The sequence below is a fragment of the Pan paniscus genome, chromosome 15 (genome assembly GCF_029289425.2).
Source record: "Pan paniscus chromosome 15, NHGRI_mPanPan1-v2.0_pri, whole genome shotgun sequence".
NCBI classification, from domain to species: domain Eukaryota; kingdom Metazoa; phylum Chordata; class Mammalia; order Primates; family Hominidae; genus Pan; species Pan paniscus.
The window spans coordinates 56352000-56377054 of NC_073264.2; the positions used below are offsets into that span (position 1 = coordinate 56352000).

General features: G+C 42.4%; 1 pseudogene; it reads right to left on the reverse strand.

Annotated features, from left to right (window-relative positions):
* Positions 1–6621: 6621 nt before the first annotated feature.
* On the reverse strand, positions 6622–24409 carry LOC100986761 (cytochrome c oxidase subunit 5A, mitochondrial-like; annotated as a pseudogene).
* Between the last annotated feature and the right edge of the window lie 646 nt (positions 24410–25055).

Sequence of the window (25055 nt, forward strand, 5' to 3'; positions counted from 1 at the left end):
GTTGTGTAAGCCAATTCCTTGTAACAAACTTGTTCTGCCTACTGGTTCAAACCTGTTATGGAAACCAGTGTTCAAGAGTTTCTCTAAATATTTATCTCAAGAACCTGGGGTAGGTATCTTGTTGAGGATTTAGGGGTCATGGATTCTGCCAAATATCAAATCACCACTCACTTTTAGAATGATTGTTGACGAGGCTTTGGTCAGAGGGAATAGCAGTAGTTGGGATTGGAAGAGCAGCCTCTAGTGAAATCATATTGATTCTTCCTCCAAGGCAAAGAGCTTGCTGTCTTCTTGACCATGAGCTTAATTTTTAAGCTCAATGGGTAAAGCGAATAAAAAGCTGAGTATTTTGGGGGGCCAGAGAACATTTATTGACTAACTTGATGTTTCCCCTGCTGTGGAGAATCATGCATTATTTTAACACCCTTGGTTCTATGCATGCTGTCACTCCTCTCACACACCGTAATTGATTAATGAGTTTGGAGAAGATAGTGGGCAGGCATAGCCTAGCCACATCCTTTCTTTCTTTCTCTGGGAACTGAGCTTTCTGCAGGGAGCCCACACTTTCCTTTGCGCTTCCATTCTATAAATTTTACTCATACAGTAAGTCCTCCCATAACATTGTTGATAAGTTCTTGGAAACTGACTTTAAGCAAAATGATACATAATGAAACCAGTTTTACCATGGGCTAATTGATATAACAGGAGTTAAGTTTCTTGGCATATTTCTATCACAAAACATCACTAAACTTCTAAATAAAGACCCAAAACACTTCTAACATTAAACATTAAAATAAATGTGAGGTTACCATATATTAAAGAAAGATTAATAAAGACAAGCAAGGTAATTATTTACCCAATTTTTGATGAATCAGTGAGTGATGGCAGTCATTGTGGTGGAAGTGATATCTAGGAATAAATGTTTACAAAGTGAAAATTTTAAGGAGCACCTACTACCACCACAAAGTTCAAAAACATTAGGCCAGGCACGATGGCTCATGACAGTAACCCCAGCACTTTGGGAGGCTGAGGCGGATGGATCACCTAAGGCCAGGAGTTAGAGGCCAGCCTGGCTAACATGGAGAAACCTCGTCCTACTAAAAATACAAAAATTAGCCAGGTGTGGTGGCACGCACCTGTAATCCCAGCTACTCAAGTGGCTGAGGCATGAGAATCGCCCGAACCCAGGAGGCAGAGGTTGTAGTGAGCTGAGATCGCTCCACTGTACTCCAGCCTGCCTCAAAATAAATAAATAAATAACAGATATGATGGGCTTGCCAAGTGCTTTTATATGGCATTATTGTCAGGAATTTGTATGATTGCATGACAATCATACAGATTTGCAGACTTTACAGATTTTTACTTGACAATGATTTGTATTATTCATTAATTCCTTTTCCAACCGTCTTATTCCAGTTCAGGGTAATGAGTGGCTGGAACCTCTCCCAGTAGCTCAGGGCACCAGGCAGAAACCCACCCTGGCCAGGATGCCATCCAATCGCGGGGCGAGCTTACACACACCCAAACTCACTGAGATTGGGACCATGTAGCACGCCAATGAACTTCACACTCACATCTTTGCAATGCAGGAGAAAACCCATGCAGATGTGGGGAGAACATACAAACTCCACACAGAGAGTGGCCCCACTAGGAATTGATTTTTTTCATAATCAACTTTGCAACAAAATGATATTGAATGAAAGGACATTATTCAAGGACCTGCTGTACTTGACTCCATGGGAAGAGGGCTGGGTTAGGCCAGAAATATCTGAACCTACACAGGCAAGAGAGTCTTGTAAGTGTGAAGTTGTTTGAAGAAGTCGATCTGCCTACAGGTAAATGTCATATTATTTGTTCAAGTCTTTATTAATAATAAAGATGATATGTGGCCTCCATTCAATCCCTAATGTCTTAGACTTTATTTTTTTTGCAGGGGGTTGGGGGGATGGCAGGACACTCTTGCAGCTAGAGTGCAGTGGTGTGACCATAGCTAATGGCAACCTCAAACTCCTGGGCTCAAGTGATCCTCCTGCCTCAGCCTCCCAAGTAGCTGGGACTACAGGTGCACACCACCATGCCTGGCTAATTTTTAAATTAGTAAATTTTTGGTACTGACAGGGTCTCACTAGGTTTCCCAGGTTGGTCTTGAGCTCCTGGCCTCAAGCGATCCTTCCACCTCAGCCTCCCAAAGTGTTGAGATTATAGGCATGAAACACTGCATCCAGGCTATATTTTATCTCATACTTTATGGTTTGATTCAGAATTTGAAAGGCATGGTAGTTATTGGCCCCCTCAAAGACTTCAGCATGGGACAGGAGAAGCAGCAATTTACAAAAAAGTTTTGGACATGTGCGATAGTAATGCCCAAAGTAATAATTAAATTCTTAGACTTTTTTAAGAGTCAGAAGGGATCCTGGAGATAATCTAGCAGCTAGATTCTAACTCATAGAGGTTAAGTAATGTGTCCAAAGCTACCCAGCCTTCTAGTGACATATCAGAACTACAATCCAAATTTTCTTTTGGCCCACTGCACTTTCCACCATGCCCTGCTGCTTCCTTAATATGCTGAGATGTTTAAAATATCACATTCTGCTATTTTGTTCTCATTTTATCTGTTTTCCTGAGTATCAGACTTTTGTCATTGTTATAAACAAAGAAATAAATGCACTCAGGTTAAATAATTTTCCCATGGCAATAGGACTTATCAGAGGTAGTGCTGGAAGTGAAATATAGTACTCTAATTTTAGTCCAAGGTTGTACTCATGAGATTTATTTTTTCTGTTAAAATGCCAAATTGAAATAAATAGAAGAGTGGGGCACCATGGAAGCAGAGTTGCTGTGGTGGAGGCTGTGGTTCATATATTAATTCAGCCAACGATCTCTGGTTCCTTTTCTGCCATGAAGTCACAGTATGTTGTGGGATTAAAATTTCCTCCAAAAGAATAGAAGGAAATAAGTAGAATGGGGTGTCACTGCCTAACTCCCAAAGCCTGTGATCTTAATTAACTCTGACGTTGTCTGCCTCCTCAGATCTGTAAGGTGCAAAGGTAAACTTTCAGACAGTACAGTAAAAGTTTAAGCAAATTTCTAGAAGCAGTTAATTTATACATTATTCATCAAAGTAATATTAATTTAGCACTTGTATAGTATAGGTTTCTTTAAATAACCGTCCCTGCAGTTTTATTGCTGGAAATGCATTAATGTGAAAGACACACATTAGGCTGCAATTAGGACAGCATGGAGAATTACTTTACAGACTGGCAATCTGTTAATGAAGCCATTACTCCGAGTTTGTACAAAACCTACAACTGAATTTCATTTGATTTCTGGCCAATGGTCTTTAATCTTACCTGCTTTCCATGTTGAGAATTAAATCATTCATTCATTCACAAGATAGTTTTTAAGCTGCTGTGAATCCGGCACTGTTTTAGGCATTGGGAATAGGGTAATAAGTAGAACAAAGTTTCTGACCTCATTGAACAGAATGTGTTACAAAATAATAAGCATAATAGAACCCTTTTTTGCTGCTGTTAAAGATAGGCATACATCCTATTTAATAAAGATATTACACTTGTGTCCTTAAAAAAGAAAAAACTATGGTCAAATAAATTTGGGAAATAATGCAATTATAGTCCCTTTTTAATGCTTCAAAATACACACTAGCTTATTAAAGACCTTAAGATATTACACAATAAAGGAATCTGTTTGATTTCTTTGACTACTTAAACTTGATTTTTCTCTTTTGGAATAGTGCTTCTTCTTCCTCTTCCTCTTCTTCTTACTCTTCTTCTTCTTCTTCCTCTTCTTCTTCTTTTTCTTCTGGAATAGTGCTTCTTCTTCCTCCTCCTACTCCTCTTCTTCTTCTTCTTCCTCTTCTTCTTCTTCTTTTGGAATAGTGCTTCTTCTTCCTCTTCTTCTTCTTCCTCTACTTCTTCTTCCTCTTCTTCTTCCTCTTCTTCCTCTTCCTCTTCCTCCTCTTCTTCTTCTCCTCCTCCTCCTTCTTCTTCTTCCTCTTCTTCTTCTTCTTCTCCTTCTCCTCCTCCTTCTTCTTCTTCCTCTTCTTCTTCTTCTTCCTCTTCCTCCTCTTCTTCTTCTTCTTCTTCTCCTTCTCCTCCTCCTCCTCCTTCTTCCTCCTCCTCCTCTTCTTCTTCTTCTTCTTCTCCTTCTCCTCCTCCTCCTCCTCCCCCTCCTCCTCCTCCTCCTCCTCCTCCTCCTCCTCCTCCTCCTCCCTCTTCTTCTTCTTCTTCTTCTTCTTCTTCTTCTTCTTCTTCTTCTTCTTCTTCTTCTTCTTCTTCTTCTTCTTCTTCTTCTTCTTTCGAGACAGAGTCTCACTCTGTCACCCAGGCTGGAGTGCAGTGGTGCGATCTCAGCCCACCGCAACCTCTATGTCCCAGGTTCAAGCAATTCTCTGCCACAGCCTCCCGAGTAGCTGGGACTACAGATGCCCGCCACCACGCCCGGCTAGTTTTTGTATGTTTAGTAGAGACGGGGTTTCACCATGTTGGCCAGGCTGGTCTTGAACTCCTGACCTCGTGATCCACCTGCCTCGGCCTCCCAAAGTGCTGGGATTAGAGGCGTGAGCTACTATGCCTGGCCGGAATAGTGCTTCTTAACCTCCTGTGAATGAATGTTTCAAGAAGTCATTTTTAGAAAATACTAAGCTGTAAGAACTCATTATTATACACGAGATAAGGAGCTAATATCCAAAATATACACGGACCCCAGACTATTCGATAACAAGAAATCAAGTAACCCTATTAAAAATGGGCAAAGGACTTGGATAGCTACTTCTCAAAAGAAGATGTACAAATGGCCAATAGATATATGAGAACATGTTTAACATCTCTAATTATCAGAGCAATGCAAATGAAAACTACAATGAGATGTCACCTCACACCTGTTAGACTGTATATTATGAAAAGATGAAAGATAGCAAGTGTTGGTGAGGATGCGCAGTAAAAGGATACTTGTACACTGTTGGTGGGAATGTAAATTACTACAGCCATTTTGGAAAACAGTATAGAGATTCCTCAAAAAACTAAAAATATAATTACCACAAAATCCAGCGATCCCACTATGGGGCATGTGCACAAAAGGAATGAAATCAGTATGCTGAAAGAATATCTATACTCCCACGTCCATTGCAGCAGTATGCATGTTAGCCAAGGTATAGAAACAATCTAAATGTTCATCAACAGATGAATGGGTTTTTAAAATTTGATGTATATACACAATGGAGTACTTATTCAGCCTTTAAAAAAACAGGGAATTCTATCATTTGTGACAACAAGGATGAACCTAGCAGATATTATGTTAAGTGAAATAAGCCAGGCACAGAGAGACAAACACAGTGTGATCCACTTATATGTGGAATCTAAAAAAGTTGAACTTCTAGAAGAAGAGGGTAAAATCGTGGTTACCAGAGTCTTGGGGAAGGGGCAGGGGGTGAACCAGAAAGGAGGGATAATTTATCAATGGGTACGAAGTTACAGCTAGATAGGAGGAGTAAGTCCTGGTGTTCTACTGCACGGCAAGGTGACTATAGCTAATAATAATGTGTCGTATATTTCAAAAGAGCTAAAAAAGAGGGTTTTTAATGTTCTCACCACAGAGAAACAATAAATATTTGAGATGGTGGATATGCTAATTACTCTGATGTGATCATTCCACAATTTTTACATGTATTGAAATATCACTTTGGGGCCAGGCACGGTAGCTCATGCCTGTAATCCCAGCACTTTGGGAGGCCGAGGTAGGCAGATCATGAGGCCAGGAGTTGGAGACCAGCCTGATCAACATGATGAAACCCCATCTCTACTAAAAATACAAAGATTAGCCTGGCATGGTGGCACATGCCTGTAATCCCAGCTACTCAGGAGGCTGAGGCAAGAGAATCACTTGAACCTGGGAGGCAGAGGTTGCAGTGAGCAGAGATCAGGCCACGGCACTGCAGCCTGGGCAAGAGAGCTAACCTCTTGCTGAGGCATGAGAATCACTTGAACCTGGGAGATGGAGGCTGCAGTGAGCTGAGATGGTGCCACTGCACTGCAGCCTGGGTGACAGAGCAAGACTCAAAAAAAAAAAAAGGGAATATCACTTTGTGTTCCATAAATATATACAATTATTACTTGTCAGTTAAAAGTTAAATAAAATTAAAACCAACAACCAAAAACCAAACCTTGGAATTTTGGAATCAGCCATTTCTCCAAGAAACCCTAGTTTCTTCTAATGGGAAATGATATTTCAAGACCACAATGGAGTCACTGTTTCTAAGTCTTTTCAGTGGAAAGAACTATATATAATAGGTATAATGCCTTATGAGTTGTGAGCTCCAAAAATCTGAGGCAGTTCTCAGTTAATTTAGAAAGTGTATTTTGCCAAGGCTGAGGACCCACACCCATGACACAGCCTCAGGAGTCCTGATGACATGGGCCCAAGCTGGTAGGAGCACAGCTTGCTTTTGTACTTTTTTTGAGACTTGCTCTGTCACCCAGGCTGGAGTGCAGTGGCACCATCTCGGCTTACTGAAACCTCCGCCTCCTGGGTTCAAATGATTCTCCTGCCTCAGCCTCCCAAGTAGCTGGGATTACTGGCATGTGCCACCATGCCAGGCTAATCTTTGTATTTTTAGTAGAGATGGGGTTTCACCATGTTGATCAGGCTGGTCTCCAACTCCTGGCCTCATGATCCGCCTGCCTCGGCCTCCCAAAGTGCTGGGATTACAGGCGTGAGCCACCGTGCCTGGCCTGGTTTTGTACATCGTAGGGAGACATGAGACATCAATGTGTGTAAGATGTACATTGGTTCAGTCTGGAAAGGTGGGACAACTTGAGGCAAAAGCAGGACAACTCTAAGCAGGGAGGAGGCTTCCAGGTCACAGGTAGATAAGATTCAAATGGTTGCATTCTTTTGAACTTCTGATTAGCTTCTCCAAATGAGGCAATCAGATATGTATATATTTATCACAGGGAGCAGAGGGGGGTGACTTTGAATAGAAGGGGAGGCAGGTTTGCCCTAAGCAGTTCCCAGCTTGAGTGATTTTGGGGCCCAGAGATTTATTTTCCTTTCCAGAGTTTATACTAACATTTCCATTTTAAATTATAACTACAAGGTTTTTAGTTAACTTCTATATTACATCTATATCTCCTTTCCTCCATGCCAAGAACCCTAGTTCTCAAGGTAACAGGGGATGATAGAATTCGAAAATTTCACGACCTTCATTTACTTTTTCTCACATAAAACCAGCAATCTCAGAATAATAATAGTAGTTATTTTAGAATAACAACTTTACTACTGGCAATTAATATTCATAATACAATCACCACCAACTACTGAAAATGGTAAATAATTTTTTATATGTTATCCCCATTCTTACCCCAGTTTTAAATTGTTGTATCATAGCTACCCTGTCAGATCGTATAACCTTTATATTCTATCATCTGCCTCCCTTTTACATTTTATTTTATCTTAGTTCTACAGGCAACTTCCTCCTTTCATCTACTACTTCTCTTAAAGCATTTTGTGTGTGTGTGTGTGTGAGTGTGTTTCCCTTTTTTCTTCTAGTTTAGTGTTAATCATTAATGTAATTTTTTTTTCTTTTTTCCTCTTTTTTAGAGATGGGTTTCCCTATGTTGCCCAGGTTGCTCTCGAACTGCTGGGCTCGAGCGATCCTCCTGGCTCAGCCCCGCGAGTAGCTGGAACCACAGACGTGCACCACCACACCCAACTAATTTTTTGTAGAGATGGGGTTTCGCCATGTTGCCCAGGCTGTTCTGGAATTCCTGGGCTCAAAGGATCCACCCACTTTGGCCTCCCAAAGCGCTGGGATTATAGGCATGATCCATATGAGTCATTGCGTCTGGCCACATTATAGTTTTTAGTCTTTTTTTTCGCATTATAGTTTTGATCTGCTTCTTGAATATGTCTTTATGGTGTACTTTCATTTTTTGCAGGAATGTTATTCTGCTCCGTATTCTCTTTTTTTCTTTTAGTAAATTTGGAATTTGACCTTAGTATTTTTCTACTGTTCGTTCTTAAGTAAAATTAGTTTTTCTGAACTTCTAATGGTGGCTAGGTTCAGATAGATTTTGCTAACATCACTGAGGTACTTCTTCGCTTTTGTGTAAAGTTTTAAATATACAGCTGTCTGCAGTTTTGAGATTTCCTGGCTCTGCTCTCCTTATTTACTTTTTATCTGGATCTCCTTTTTTTTTTTGAGATGGAGTCTCACTCTTGTTGCCCAGGCTGGAGTGCACTGGCACGATCTCGGCTCACTGCAACCTCCGGGCCTCCTGGGTTCAAGTGATTCTTCTGCCTCAGCCTCCCGAGTAGCTGGGATTACAGGCATGCGCCACCACGCCTGGCTAATTTTGTATTTTTAGTAGAAACGGGGTTTCTCTGTGTTTATCAGGCTGGTCTCGAACTCCCCACCTCAGGTGATCCACCCGCCTCGGCCTCCCAAAGTCCTGGGATTACAGGTGTGAGCCACCATGCCCGGCCTGGATCTCCTTTTTATGTGTTGTCCCTACCTTGATCAATTTTGATCCCACACCCAGCAGTTTCTCTCAGAGCTGTGTCCTGGAAGTGAGATTTGGACATTCAGTATTGTAAATTCAGAGGGGTTAGAATGTCCCCACCCCTTTAGGTCTTACTGAGTTTCCTTGTGCTCATCTGCAATTAAAGTGGGCAAAACCCCTACCAGTTTCAGTTGCCACTCATGGATTGACCCATTGTGCTTTCCAGTGAATGCTGTTGCTCTTTGGATTCTCCTGTTCTCACTCTATCAAATGTCTCATGGGCTCCCTTTCCTGTCTCTTACACACACTCCAACATCATGCAGGTCTTGTGGTTGACGATGGTGTGTCCCCATATGCTTGTATTCTGTGGTTTGTGGGGATGCCTTGCCATCTTCTTTAGCTGTAAATGTTATCCTTGAGTTTTAATTTTGTTGTCTAGTTTCTCTGTTCATATGTAGGGGGTTTGAGAAGATCCAAAACCATGCTCTCACTGTCATGTTTCTAGAAGCCCTGTAACTTTTAGGGAACTGAAATTTAATATATTTTATATGATACATTATGCTTTTAAAAAATAATTCTAAAATAATTTCAATCTTACAGCAAATTGCAGGAATAATTCAGAGACTTCTCTTTATCCTTTACTTAGATTCCCTAATCAATTAATATTTTACCATATTATCTTTTTCTCTCTCATTTTGTATATAAAACATATAAAAGTCCAGTAAAATCATTATAATCAATAAATTAAAATTGATACAATACTAACATCCAATCTGCAGACTAGATTCAAATTTCACTGATTGTCTCCATAATGTGCTTTATAATCACCCTTTCCTTTCTGACCCAGGAACCAATAGAAGATCATGTATTGAATTTAATTGTTATGTCTCCTTAACCTCCTTCAACTTGGAGATTCCTCAGTTTTTCCATGTCTTTCGTGTTGACCGTTTAAAAGAGAACAGGCAATTAATTTGTAGACTGTCCCTACGCTTGAGTTTGCCTTAAGTTTCTCATGGTTAGATTCAGGTTATTTGTTGGTAGTGGGTTTTTATGGAGGCGTACCACAGAAGTGATGCTGTGTTCTTCTCAGTGCAGCATCAGAAGGCAACAATGTAATTTGTTCTATTTCTATCAGGGTTGACTTTTATCACTTGGTTAAGATGGTGTCTGCCGAATTTCTTCACTGTAAAATTAATTAATAAGTTTTTTGTACTTACTAGGTTAAAAGTTATTAATAGGTATTTTGTGGAGAGCTACTTTTTTTTTTTCAGTTCAAACTCATTTCCCTTTTATTAAAGTCCAAGTTACCATTACATGGCTTGGTACTCAATAAAGGAAAACTTGTTCAAATAAGGTAATATATTATCATCAGTATTTCCAGGTAACTGTTTACACACAAGTAGCAATATCAATAAATCCTTGCGAAGCCCATCCATGGGGTTTACACTTTGTCAAGGCCCAGATCCTCCGGAGTGGAGATTCCCAGTTCATTTAAAGTTGGTCTGAGTTCCTGAATGACATAGGGGTAGATTTCCTTATGAGGTCCTGCTTTGTCCTTAACAGCCTCTAGGATGCCAACTGCACTAGCAAAATCGTTTAACCGTCTGCATGCCCGCAAAGCAGCATCAACAATTTTGGGCTCTGGGACCAGATCATAGCTAACAAGTGTGTTCATCCCTTTACGCAATTGCCAGGCATCTATATCTGGCTTGTTGAAGTACGTTACCCAGAGAGCATCAAACTCCTCATCTGTCTCGTGACCCATGGGAATAGCAGTGAACTGACTGGATAGCCGCGGCGGGGCCGGGGGTTGGGGCGGAATGCAGGAGGCCTCGAGGTCCGGCCCGGGCGGTTGCAGTCACCGCACAGCGGTGGAGAGCGGCCCCAGCACGACGGCGATGGTGGCGCGCAAGCTGAGGATGGAGAGAAACCGGTGTGAGCTCGCGGGTTGCTCCGCAGCTGGCGGGGGCCGGCGAGAGCTACTTTTATGTTATATGAATATCGTGTTCTTCATCACATTCCCCAGCCCCCCCGCCACTGGCTTTAGCATCCATTATTGGTTCTTACCTAAATCAGTTATTACTATAATGGTTGACAAACGATGCTATTCTAATTCCATTATTATTTCTACGTTTATTAGTTGGCATTCTATTATAAGGTAAAGTTTTCCTTGGCCTACCTCAGTGGCTTATGCCCGTAATTCTAGCACTTTGGGAGGCAAAGGCAGGTGCACTTGAGGCCAGGAGTTCTAAACTAGCCTGGTCAACATAGCGAGGCCTTATCTCTACAAAAGAAAACAAATCAAAAGATTAGCTGGGAATAGTGGTGCATACCCGTAGTCTCACCTACAGGGGAGGCTGAGGCAGGAGAATCACTTGAGCCCAGGAGTTCGAGGCTGCAGTGCGCCATACTTGTGCCACTGCACTCCAGCCTGGGTGACGGAGTGAGACTGTCTCTTAAAGAAAAAAAAACAAAAAACAAAACCTTTCCCGTCTCCCTTATCTGTTTTATTCAATGGACGATAATCTGTTGCTATCATTTATTTTGATATTCAAATTTTTCCAGATTTAGCTAATGAGAGCCCTTCAAACTAGGACTTCTCCTTCTAACATGTCCTCATCATTCTTCCATTGCTTTCCTACTTTTGTGACAAACAAGATGTTCCAGGAACATTTTGTACTGTCCTTGTTCCAGTCCTAAAATCAACCATTTCTTCGAGGACTTCTGGATTCTGTTAGTGGAGAATGGTATTCAGAAGCCTCCATCTGGGTGCTGGGTGTGATCATTGCTACTAGGAGATCACTGCTTCCAGGTTTAGTTTTCACCCTTTCCGAACTGTTAATTACCTTCTGTGACAGAGAAAAACCTGGCTCTGGCTCTCATCTCAATACACTCACTTAATTAATCTCCCTGTATGTAACCAATCTCCTGACCTTATGGCTGCCTTGCAGACCAAGATGTCGCCTTACATGGAGGCCATTGTGTAGTAGAAATGAGACTAGCCCCTTTGCTTTTCCCACTATAACTTGTAAATGCACTACACAAAGCCAGTGAGACCCTTTTCTAAACTAATTCCTATTCTTTATGCAAAACAGAGTATGTATGAAATTTGGGACTCCATTTATTTAATTTATCATAATTTTGTGAAATTTATTTTGCTATAGAAATGAATGTATATTATAACATTGGAATTAAAATTTCTTTTTAATCTGAAGTTTCTGGCTTTGCGTTTCATGAGTTTGTTATGATACAGTGAGAATATTTGCTCAACTGCTTTTTGGATATACAATTTAACAAATGAGGCCTGACCAGCAGGAAAAAAATTAGTGAGAATTTAATAAAATTAACTACAAATTCAGTTATGTTTTTAAAAAGTGATTTTAAAAGATAACAAAAGTCTCATATCACTTTTAACTCAGTCAGTGTTTTCTAAAATATTTACTACATCATTGTAAGCTTTGTTATTACTAATAATAACTTTGATCTGTATGAGCATTATTGTTTGCAAAGCACCTAATAAATATTATCTCAATCTTTTCCCAGCTTTGTGGAGTAGATGATGTTATCTCCATTTTACACACAGATCGTAGGCTTATTGAAGCTATGCAACTTGTTAAAGATTGCCCAACTGCTGGGTGGCAGAAACAGTATATAAACAGAGTTATTTTAACTTACTGTTTATTCTTCCCTTTTCATTATTTCATTCCTCTGAATTGGGATTTTTTCTCATCTCGCCTGTCATGTTTGACAGATTATAAATGAATAACTACTCTCCTATGTAATTTACTAATTTTGTCACCTAGGCTTAGATCAATCAGCTCTAATATGTTCATTTATTCAAGTTGCTGAAAGTGCCTATTGTCCCCCAGTATTTATTTCCCCTGCATTGCACAGTAATAGAATGTTTAGCCAGACAAATGGCCACCTCAGAAAAAAGTTCATTTCCGGCCGAGAGCAGTGGCTCACACCTGTAATCCCAGCACTTTGGGAGGCCGAGGCAGGTGAATCACTTGAGTTCAGGAGTTCAAGAAAAGCCTGGCCAACATGGTGAATCCCTGTCTCTACTAAAAATACAAAAATTAGCCAGGTGGTAGTGGTGCATACCTGTAATCCCAGCTATTTGGGAGGCTGAGGCAGGAGAATCACTTGAACCTAGGAGGCAGAGGTTGCAGTGAGCTGAAATTGCACCACTGTACCCCAGCCTGGGCGAGAGAATGAGACTCTGTCTCAAAAAAAGAAAAAAAAGAAAAAAAGAGAAAAGTTCATTACCTAGCCTACTTGTCAGGTGGGTATGGCCATGTGATAAAGGGTAGTGATGCTGACAGCTCCTGGGAACCTTCCTTCAAATGTGCCCCCTGTACTCCTTTTTTGTCACTTCCTCCATCCTGCTTCCTGGAGCAGAAATCCTGCCTTGCATAATGAGAATTAGGGCTCTACCCAAGGAATGTCATCAGGGTGGTGAGCTAGAAGGAGACTCCTGGGTCCAAATAACTTTATGGGGCAGGGCTACCATATCTATCCAGACTGCAAAATTCCAGACTTCAGAAAACTCAAAAGCCACTGGATGTTTTTAAGAGATGACATGTCGCTTTGTCACCCAGGCTGGAGAGCAGTGACTATTCACAGGCACAATCTTAGTGCTTTGCAGCCTCCACCTCCCAAGAGATCTCACCTAATCCTCCCGAGTAGCTGGAACCACAGGTGCAGGCCACCATGCCCAGCTAAGCCACTGATATTTTGACTTGGCCAATCACAACCTAATGTATACATTCAGTATCTATCTGCAGATCCTACCTAACCAGTCTCAAAGTTGAGTGAGACTGGCCATTCACCCCACATCCAGAGGCAGTTCCTGATTGCTTTAGTGCCCCTCAGGGTGATTTCAATGTAGGGGGTAGGGCCGTAGTGGTCGGTTCAGTAATGAGCGCCTAAGCCAGTCAGCTTATAGCCTTCCCCTAGCCCCAGTGGCTGGTTCCCTAAGATACAAATCATGGTAGGTTTGGAAGAGGCACCCTCTCTTAGGGAAGGATGTAGCCCAGCTATAAACACGGAAGCATGTAGCTTTAGAGAAATCAGGCTGAGGATGTGGCTGGCTGGTGGAGGAAGGTAGAAATAAAAGAATTGTGGGTGTTTTCCTTTAGATTCGATCAACCCTAAAACCTGCCTAACTTGTGGTCTTTTCAGAGAATGAGCCAACGATCATCCAGTTATATTGTTTAAGCTAATTTCAATTGAGTTTTCTGTTCATTGTATCCAAGGTCATATAACTGATATACCTTCTAGTGTCTTCAGGATTACATCAATGTTTAATAATGTAGATTGACATTTTTAGGTAGTATTTTTTAATTTTTTTGACCAGTTTGAACACAACTGTAATGGATTCCTATTTTATTCAGTATGTGATCACCTTTTGCTATCTTTTTTGTGTGTGTGCGTGTGTGAGTGGGGTCTCACTCTGTCATCCAGGATGGAGTGTGGTGGTATAATCATGGCTCACTGCAGCCTCAACCTCCTAGACTCAAGGGCCCATCTCAGCCACCCAAGTAGCTGGGACTACAGGCATGTGCCACCATGTCTGGCTAATTTTTTAAATAATTTTTTGTAGAGATGGGGGTCTCATTGTGTCATCCAGGCTGGTCTTGATCTTCTGGGCTCAAGTGATCCTCCCGCCTTGGCCTCCCAAAGTGCTGGGAATTACAGGTGTGAGCCACCACACCCAGTCTTATTTATTTTCATGTTCAAATTGTCCCAATTTAACACAACTTTTTCACATAGTTTGTCCCATTGCTTTATTCTCTGATTTTATTTTTTAAATCTTGAAGGATGGTTTTGTAAAGGCTGCGATGGCTGTGTTAAAATTCAAATGTGAAGCTTACCCTTTCTGGAAAATCACTCCTTGGTTTTCTTATGCTGTCTCATTTCTCTACTGTCTCATTTCTCTACCTTTTTCTTTGCCCATTTTTCAAATTGTTTCTGTACTGACTCCCTTCACAAATCTGTTTTCTTCTCCAGCTCTTGAAAGGTGGTAGTTTTTTGGTTTTGTTTTTTACATCTTATTTTTTAAATTCATTTTTTAAAAATCTTGTATGTTCTTCCAATGAAAAAATTATTTCTTTAATTGGCAAATTAAAATTGTATATATTTATGGTGTACAGTATGATGTTTTGAAATATGTCTACATTGTGGAATGGCTAAATTGGGCTAATTAATACATGCATTACCTCATACACATCATTCTCTTGTGGTAAGAACGCTGAAAATCTACTTTCTTAGCAATATTCAATTATGCAATTCAGTTTTATTAATTATAGTCATTGTGCTCTACAGTAGATTCCCCAAACTTTTTTACCTTGCAATTGAAAGTTTGTGTCCTCTGACCAACATCTCCCCATTTCCCTTCCCAGCTCTGGCAATCATCAGTCTACACTCTTGCTTTCCGGTATTCCAAATTTTTAGAATCCACATATGAATGTGATCATGTGGTATTTCTTTTTGTGCCTGGCTTATTTCACTTAATATAATGTCCTCCAGGTAAATCCATGCTGTTGCAAATGACGAAGCTTAGTTCTTGACCCACAGATTTAATGTGAAGTCTTTCTCAGAGGTGTCACTCACTCATAACTTCAAATAATCACCTTTGCAATTGTCTCCAATCCTTACTGTGTTTCAGGCCTCCATTTCCAACTCCACTAGGAGGCACTGTAGTGATCTAAAGGCGGTACACCTCAAACTGAAATCTTTCATCCAAAACTATTAATAGCTGTCTCTAAGTTTTTCTATTCTTACCTAAGCATGTTATTCTCTCAATCTTTCAATTTTAAAACTTTGAGGTCATTCTCATCTTCTACTTTTCCTTTTCTACCACATTTAGCCCATAAGCAAAGTGTAGTTTCTTCTATAAAGTTTTCAAGGACCACTACTAAGACATAGCCCTTCACAATCTCACATCTGAATAACTGTGTTTATTTTTTAACTTGTAATTTTATCTACCCTTACAACTCATTTTATATGTGAATTATGAAAAACCGCCCTGCTAAGAACCTTTAAAGACTTCTTAAATCTCTTATCCTAGCACTTAAGGCCCCCAAATGGGTTCTTCACTTAGCTCTCCAAACCCATCTCCCCCTACTTGTTTACATCAACTGGACAAAGTGGTGTACCAATTTCTTCCCAAATGCTATATTTGCCCACCTTCTTTGCTCCCTCTTTGTGAAATGCCCTCTGTCCTCTTACATGTTTAATCTTATCTCTTTTTCAATTATTATTATATTTTGAGACAGGGTCTCATGTCTTGCTCTGTCACCCAGGCTGGAGTGCAGTTGCATGATCTCAGCTCACTGTAACCTCTGCCTCCCAGGCTCAAGCCATCTTTCCACCTCAGCCTCTTGAGTAGCTGGGACAACATGACTGTGCCATGCTAATTTTCATGCCTGGCTAATTTTTGTATTTTTTGTAGAAATGGAATTTCACCATGTTGCCCAGGCTGGTCTCAAACTCCTGAACTCAAGTGATCTGCCCATCCCAGCCTCCCAAAGTGCTGGAATTACAGGTGTGAGCCACCACACCCAGCCTAATTTTATCTCTTTTTCAAAGCTCAGCCCGAGTCAGTTTCTTTGTTTTTCCTTTGGCTGTTTGTTTTCTTTTTTGAGATGGAGTCTCACTGCCATGCCCAGGCTGGAGTGCAATGGTGCAATCTGGCTCACTGCAACCTCTGCTTCCTGGTTCAAGCGATTCTCCTGCCTCAGCCTCCCAAATAGCTGGGATTACAGGTGCATGCCACCACGTCCAGTCAATTTTTGTATTTTTAGTAGAGGCAGGGTTTCACCACATTGGCAAGGCTGATCTTGAACTCCTGACCTTGTGATCTGCCCGCCTCAGCCTCCCAAAGTGCTGGAATTGTAGGCATGAGCCACTGCACCCGGCCTCAAAGAAATAGTTCCTAAGGTGGTAAGATGGGGGTCCGCTCTCCACTTTTTCCCTTTCTCTTCCTAGAGTCAACCTAATCAAAGACACCCAGCCATCTAGCACACCTTCCAGCAAATGCAGGAAATACCTACAGGATGTTTAATCTTACCTGTTAAAACCATCTGATTATTTTATAGACACCACAATCTGAGGGCAGACCACCAAGAAGGCCTCTTTTTTATCCTTCTACCTTGAGCTTCCAGTATTGGAAACCCCAACCCCATCTGGAAAAACCAGACCAGGTCCAAAGACTGACAGTCAGCACCAGGAGTAGTGGGTCCCTGGAGTCAAGAGAAAGAGAGATTAAAGAGAGAGAGAGAGGGGGGAGGAGGAGGAGAGAGAGAGAGAGAGAGAGAGAGATTACAGGGGAGGAGGCTTCTCTGCGAAGGGGATGGGAGAAGGAAAGGCTGAGACCTGGCCTCAGTGAGAGAATCTGGGGGAGTAGAAACTACTAGAAGAAACAGAGGAATCACTCCTGTATCTCCAGTGCTAGAAGCAAAAGGCTGTTTTGTACATTCTTTCAGACTGTGTCAACTTGCCCTAATTGGTAAGGTCAGGCAGTAAGACTACTTGGGGACAAGTACAGAACTATTCCCTCCTTTTTGGAATATGAATACAATGTATCAGTCAGGGTGCTGGCTAGAAATAGATGACACACTTAATGGGTTTCACTGAAGAGTTTAATAGAGGGACTCTTTTCAGAGGGGTGGACAGGATTGAGGGACCCATCAAAGGCTAGTAAAGTACCCAGGGATTAATGACAGCTAAAATCTATTACCACTGCAGGCCTGAAGAGACAAGGGAAAGGCACAGTGTCACCAGAGACTGGGCAGCTAGAGCCGTGGAAAAGAGACAACCTGGCAGTAGCTGTGGCCATAGAGGGTGGTAGGAAACCAATTCCTCTTTCCCTCTTCCCATTACCAGGAGTAGTGCTTCTCTTTGGCCATTCCCATTAAAAAAGCCACAGAATAAGGGAGGACAGGGCATGCAGTCCTTGGAAATCATCCTTGTAAGATACAGAGGAGGGCAGAGGAAAGGCAGATTATGGATCTGTGGTGAGAGGATAAACCCAGCATATGTAGTGCACTACAGTTATAACAGTGATTGTTCTCTACTCTGAATCCCATAGCACTTATTGCTAAAACCCTCATTTCAATTTTCAATGACCATCTCCTGAGTGCTTCCCAAAAGTACTAGATGCTTGGGCATGATACACAAATTAACCACACGTGGCCCCTTTAGAAGCTCAAATCTGGTGAGGAACCTTTGGACATAGAATTTGCTGCTTTATATTGTGTTTTATCTTTCCTAGTGGGTGCAGTGGGTTGGATCTTTATAGATTACAAGAGCAGAGAAGTTTTCAAGTCTGATGTGATGGGAGTTCTACATCAGGCTCCACATCAAATTAGAATCTTAGTCCAGATACTGTGGCAAATGTAGTGACACCATAGCAGGTTTCGTAACTATCGCATGTAACTCAGATGACGGTGTCGCTCTGCTTCCTACTTTTGTCTGACTCCCATTCTTGTAACCTGACTTTCTCTGCCTGCTCACTGCTGACCCTCTTTGTATGTCTCACTTTCAGATTCCCTGAAAGAGGATTAAATTGGGCCAGTTTATCCTTCTCTGTTCCTATTGGGCAGTGTTCTGCTACAAGCCATCTTAAATGGCAATGCTTTGCTTTATGTCCAGTCTGTAGATGAGCAGCTTTGTCCTGAGTAGCCAGATCACATGAGACAAGTACGGCAACTGTCATGAACATCTGTCATTCGCAGCTGCCCGAAATCTTCCAAATAGTCTCTCTTCCTTATCATAGTTCCTCAGTAGAAATCCTGCCTTCTCGATGTAGAACCCCAAACTCCCTTTCCAAGATTTCCTTCTTGTTAGGGTGCATACGAGTGATGTAGATTCCACTACCTAGACTCAAGCATTTGTTTCAAGATGGAGTTACATGGGGAAGGAGGGAGAGTACAGGGCCTGCATTTTGCAGGTGCAGATCCTGGCAAATATGGTGTGGTTCTGGAGCTGGTGAAGTGAACCACAGAAACGAAAGAAGCAATGGACATTCACATCTGCACTTACTCTATATCCCAGTTCCAGATAACTTTTTGTTTCTCTGAGGATGAGGACTTCATGGAGACAAAAGGCCATCAAAATAGTTGCTGACATCCTGCAGCCAGAGAAAATGTTTCAAAATGCAGATTGGATCATTACCCTCCAAAGGCTTTCTTGTGCCTCTGCTATAGCCAAGGGAAGACAGGAGTGAGCTCTCCTGTTGTTCTAGGAAGAGGATGAGAGACAGGTAAGGCAGGTCCCAGTGCATAGCTAGGGCCAGCATACATCACTGACTCCCAGCTGACCAAGAGATACATTGAGCTTGCCCAGCCCAGCCCACATCAGCTGACCCCCTGCTGACCCCAAAACACATGAGCAAGTCCAGCTGAGATTAGAAGAGCTGCCCAGCTTAGCCCAGATCAGCTGACCCCCGGGTAACCCTGGGACACATGAGCAAAGCCAGCTGAGGTCAGCACACTTACTCATCCCTACCCAGTTAAAATCAACCAATCCCCAGCTGAGCCACAGTTTCATTGTTAACAAGATAGAGCTACTCATTGAACTGGACCAGTTGTGGCTCCAGGACTGGAGACTGGCACTTTTCAGGTGCCACATTGAAAAGATGCTCAGGTGGCCCAATACTCTTGCCTTTGTGAGAGAGAGGAGATCCCTCCAGCACTCAATACCCCCTCAGATTATTATTTTGAACAGCAGCAACCTGAAGGGCTTCTGTCATCAAACATTTCACCCCACATGCAGGAAACGTGAGAATTATTAATTATTTCCATGATCACAGTTGGACTCCACCTTCTAGAAATGTGAAGACTTTGAAAGTACCACTTGCTTTGTCCTTCGTTTTTGTTTTGTTTTGTTTTGTTTTGTTTTTTTGAGGTAGAGTCTCACTCTGTTGCCCAGGTTGGAGTGCGGTTGTGAGATCTTGGCTCATTGCAACCTCTGCCCCCCAGGTTCAAGCAATTCTCCTGCCTCAGCCTCCCGAGTAGCTGGGATTACAGGCATGCACCACCATGCCCGGCTAATTTTTTTTTTTTTTGAATTTTTAGTAGAGACGGGGTTTCACCATATTGGCCAGGCTGGTCTCAAACTCCTGACCTTGTTTTCTGCCCTCCTCAGCCTCCCAAAATGCTGGGATTATAGGTATGAGCCACTGCGCCCCGCCTTGTCCTTAGCTTTTTAAAGTTAAAAGTAGTGAAGTAAGTTGAAACCGTTTGTATGACTCCTCCAGTAAATTGCCCCATTCACATTCAAAGGCTAGACAAAAATCAAGGAGGGAGCTGAGAATGGGGAGTTTTCTTTGACCTTTGTGGCAGAATAAAGCCCTCATGGCCTCGGAATGAAATATGTACTCAGAAGAGGAGGAGCTTTTGGCCAGCGTTTTATGGGCTTCCCTCCCCTGCTTCCACTGAGGTCTGGGCCTTTTGCCAGCTGCTGGTTTGGTTCTAGGTGCAATGCTCGCTGGTGCTCTCTGCATCTGATGTGGCTGGCAGTGTCCTGGCAACCTGAGGGGTTCAGAGTGATGGTGATGATGCTGTGTCACACCTGTCCTGGGGACACTGTGCCAGGTGGTGGCGGCATAACCAGGTACCTCATCCCAGGCCCAGGTCCTCATGGATTGCTGTGGAAAATGGTGGTATTCCTAGTCATATTTCTAATTATTAGAAGTCTACTTTATGCAAGTAGAGACAAATAACTGGCCACTTTTGCCCTTCTGGAGAAAGACATTAAATATTTTACAATCTTAACCTCATTCAGAAGAATTTTAAAAAGGCCACTATGGCTGGGCGCGGTGGCTCACACCTGTAATCCCAGCACATTGGGAGGCTGAGGTGGGCGGATCACCTGAGGTGAGGAGTTCGAGGCCAGCCTGGCCAGCATGGTGAAACCTCGTCTCTACTAAAAATACAAAAATTAGCCGGGCATGGTGGCAGGCACCTGTAATTTCACCTACTTGGGAGGCTGAGACAGAATTGCTTGAACCCGGGAGGCAGAGGTTGTACTGAGCCAAGATTGTGCCACTGCACTCCAGCCTGGGCGACACAGACTGTCTCAAAAAAAAAAAAGGAAAGAAAAGGCTAAATACGTATGATTCCAAGTATATGACATTCTAGAAAATGTAAAATTATGGAGATGGTAAAAAGATGAGTGGTTACCAGGGATTGGAGGAAGAGGTGTGAATAGTCAGGGCACAAAGAAAGGACTTTTAGGGCAGTGAGGCTATTCTGTACAATACTGCAATGGTGGATACATTCCATTAAACATTTTTCAAAACCCAAAGAATATGTAACAACAAGAGTGAGACCTAATGTAAACTATGGACCTTGGGAGATAATGATGTATCAATGTAGGTTCATCAGTTGTAACAAATGTATCACCGTAGTGTGGGATGTTGGTAGTGGTCGAGGTTGTGCATATGTGGGAAGGGGGGTATATGGGAACTCTCTGTACTTTCTGCTTAATTTTGCTGCGAACCTAAAAACTGCACTGAAAAGAAAGATCTTTTTTTTTTAACCTGAAACTTACCCTAAAGTTGCAAGTGCAGTACAGAAATCTTTTTTTTTAGACGGAGTCTCACTCCGTCGCCCAGGCTGGAGTGCAGTGGTGCGATCTCAGCTAACTGCAACCTCCACCTCCTGGGTTCAAGCGATTTTCCTGCCTCAGCCTCCCGAGTAGCTGGGACTACAGGTGCCTGCTGCCACGCCCAGCTAATTTTTTTGTATTTTTAGTAGAGACAGGGTTTCACCGTGTTAGCCAGGATGGTCTTGAGCTTCTGACCTTGCGATCCACCCACCTCGGCCACCCAAAGTGCTGAGATTACAGGCGTGAGCCACTGCGCCGGCCAGAAACCTTTTTTAAAAAAAAAATATTGGCTGGGCGCAGTGGCTCACGTCTGTAATCCCAGCACTTTGGGAGGCTGAGGCAGGCGGATCACTTGAGGTCAGGAGTTCAAGACCAGCCTGGCCAACACGGTGAAACCCCATCTCTACTAAAAATACAAAAATTAGCTGCGTATGGAGGCACATGCCTGTAATCCCAGCTACTCGGGAGGCTGAGACAGGAGAATCGCTTGAGCCTGGGAGGCAGAAGTTTCAGTGAGCCGTGATTGCATCACCGCACTCCAGCCTGGGTGACAGGAGTGAGACTCTGTCTCAAAAACAAAACAAAACAAACAAACAAAAAAAAACAAACAAAACAAATCTTAAACTGTTTGGGAGTAATCACTATTTGTGATGCGCTATCACCCACCCCCAAATATTTTCGGGGGTTTACGTAGAATACTCTCCTATTTAATCATAAAAAAATCAGGGAATTAACATTGGTAATTAGCGGTATCTAATCCTGAAATCTCATTAAATTTCATCAGTGGTCCCAGTAATAAGGCAAAATAAAGAATCCACTTCAAGAAGAAAAAAAAAAAGGAATTGAGAGACCTTGAATAATTTTAACACAAGTCACATTTGAGAACAAATGATCAAAAATAGAAAAACTGGAGGCCATTAATAAAGAGCTGGAAATTTTCAACTCTTTTCTTGGGCTTAAAGAGTTTGAGAAAAGGACCGATAGAAGAGAAATCTGAACATTTAAAACAAGTTGAGGTATGATTGACATTAAAAGAAAGATTCAGTCTTTAGAAGATGCATCAAAACACGTACAACTTCAAGTAGTTGCAACCAAAACGGCTTTGAAAATACATGACAAAAATGAAAACAAATTCAGAAGCACTAAAAGATGCTTTGGATGAAAATTCTGGTTTTCAAGAAAACATAAAGGGCTGGACGTGGTGGTGTCCATTGTTAACAGTGTAATCCCATAATCCCAGCACTTTGGGAGGCTGAGGCGGGTGGATCACTTCAGTCCAGGAGTTTGAGATCAGCCTGGCCAGCATAGCGAAACCCCATCTCTACTAAAAAAAAAAAAAATACAAAAAATTAGCCAGGCCTGGTGGCACACGCCTGTAATCCCAGCTACTCAGGAAGCTAAGGCAGAAGAATGACTTGAACCCGGGAGGCGGAGGTTGCAGTGAGCCGAGATTGCACCACTGCACTCCAGCCTGGGTGACAGAGTGGGACTCTGTCTCAAAACAAAACAAAAAAAAGGAAACATAAAGCGAAAAGTGGAATGGGAGAGTAAATTACCTTATCTAACAGAAAAAAAAATTAGAAACTCTAAATTGCACGAGACAAGGCTTTTTGTTTGTTTGTGTTTGAGACACGGTCTTGCTCTGTTGCACAGGCTGGAGTGCAATGGCGCAATCTTGGCTTATTGTAGCCTTGACTTCCCCAGTTCAAGCAATCCTCCCACTTAAGCCTCCCAAGTAGCTGGGACTACAGCTGTGCATCCACACGCCCGGCTCATTTCTTAATTTTTTGTAGAGACAGGGTCTCCCTATATTGCCCAGGCTGGTCTACGAACTCCTGGGCTCAAGTCATCCTCCTGTCTCGGCCTTCCAAAGTGCTGGGATTACAGTCATGAGCCACTGCGCCCAGCCACAAGGGACAAGCACTAAATGATAAAAAGCAAGCCCTTGGGTGAACATGTGCTAAAAGTGGGAGATTAGGCTGCCGTTCTTGAAGAAGCAAGCCTAGATGGTGGGAACTTACAATTGGATATAATGAAGATAAACCAAAACGAGCTTGAACAAATGGATTGGTACTGATAAGTTAATTGTTTAAAACCTCTTGGCCGGGTGCAGTGGCTCACGCCTGTAATCCCAGCACTTTGGGAGGCTGAGGCGGGCGGATCACGAGGTCAGGAGATCAAGACCATCCTGGCTAACACGGTGAAACCCTGTCTCTACTAAAAATACAAAAAATTAGCCTGGCATAGTGGTGGGCACCTGTAGTCCCAGCTATTCGGGAGGCTGAGGCAGGAGAATGGCATGAACCCGGAAGGCGGAGCTTGCAGTGAGCCGAGATCGCACCACTGCACTCCAGCCTGGGCGACAGAGTGAGACTCCGTCTCAAAAAAAACAAAAAACCAAAAACAAAGCAAAAAAAAAACCAAAACACAAAAAACAAAAACCTCTTGAAGAAAAAAGAAACCAAATGTACACTAACTGAAAGAAGGTAAATTAATTGGCACACTTAAAGATCATCTTAAAAGTCTCCAAATGAGTAGGTATCATTGCAGGAAACAAACAAACAACAACAACAACAAAACAGGAAGGGAGAGGCCAAAGCTTTGGCAGAAACTTTAAGTTCTTTCAGAATTGCATCAAGGAAAAAAATGAATTTTCACTGAAAAAACAATTCAGAGAAAGTTTGCCCTGTAAATACAGAGAAGAATCTTTTGAAAGCAGATATAAAGATCAGTCATGCATGTAAAGAGCTGAACACCTATAAAATAGAAACCAAATTCTTTCCGAAAAATCCAAAAGAAAAGCTGGCTATTATCAAAGCTAGCTTATTACCTATAAAAGAAAGGCTTATGATAATGAGCTGGGAGGTGTGTAGGTTGAGAGAAACCCTGATAATTTAAGAGGAGAAAATGCATGCATTCATATGTCTGGAAAAGAATCCTTATATTCCAAATGGGATACTTGGCAGAGGCCCAAGAGGATCACTAGGGAATCCTCTGGATGACCAGATCCCCAGGGAAAAAGGAACATTCAACTGTACTGTCATGGAGCTCCAGGGCACAGCATCTTGTATGACTCATATGCTGCCCTCTTTGGGTCAGGATCCCAGAGAAAGGCTCCTTTCATCAGGAGGCCAACTCCATCTCAACGTGGATCTTCTACAGGAGCAAGTGATACCTTGTCTTGGTGTTCTTCACACTAACAGACACTTGGGATCTTCTTTTGGCTTACCTTCCTACCTGACCCGGGAGCCGCTGGTTCCAGTTGATTCTTCTCTCATCCTCCTGTCAGGGTTGAGATGTTATAGAGGGGACAGAAGAGCACCAGGACGTACTATGTTGCCTTTCCATCCCTTGCTGTAACTTCATCATCAAAAGCTCCTGACTGTGGTGTGCTGGAGCTAGCACTCAGGTGCTAGTGAGAGCAGATTGTGCGCATCTCTTCCCAGCTTCACAGTAGTAGCTTGAAATTGGCCATGATGGGAGTATTTACACCATGAAATAGGCAAATGTGATATACATCAAGCTTTCCTGCATAGCCCACCCCCATCTCCAAGACCAGCACTTTGGCTGGCACTCCCTGTCCCTTTGGCAATAATTCTTCATTGTTCATCAAAATCACCCATGCCTGGGCTCCTCCTCCCACAGATTCTAATTCAGTTGCTCTGGGGCTGTCACTATGCATCCTACTTTTCCAAAGCTCCCTAGATGATTCTAAAGTGCAGCTAAGGTTGTGAACCACTGCCTGTAAATGCTTTCAACCAGCCTTTGATCTGTTTGTTGTAAAAGAGGCCTTTAGATGTTACCTTAACTTTCTTTAAGGAAAGACAAATCTACCTTGAGTTCTAAGTTGCCATCTACTCCCCTGAGGCAAGTAAAGACCAGGATGGGAAAAGGTAGAATGCCTTGCACAGAAGCCAGGGTGTT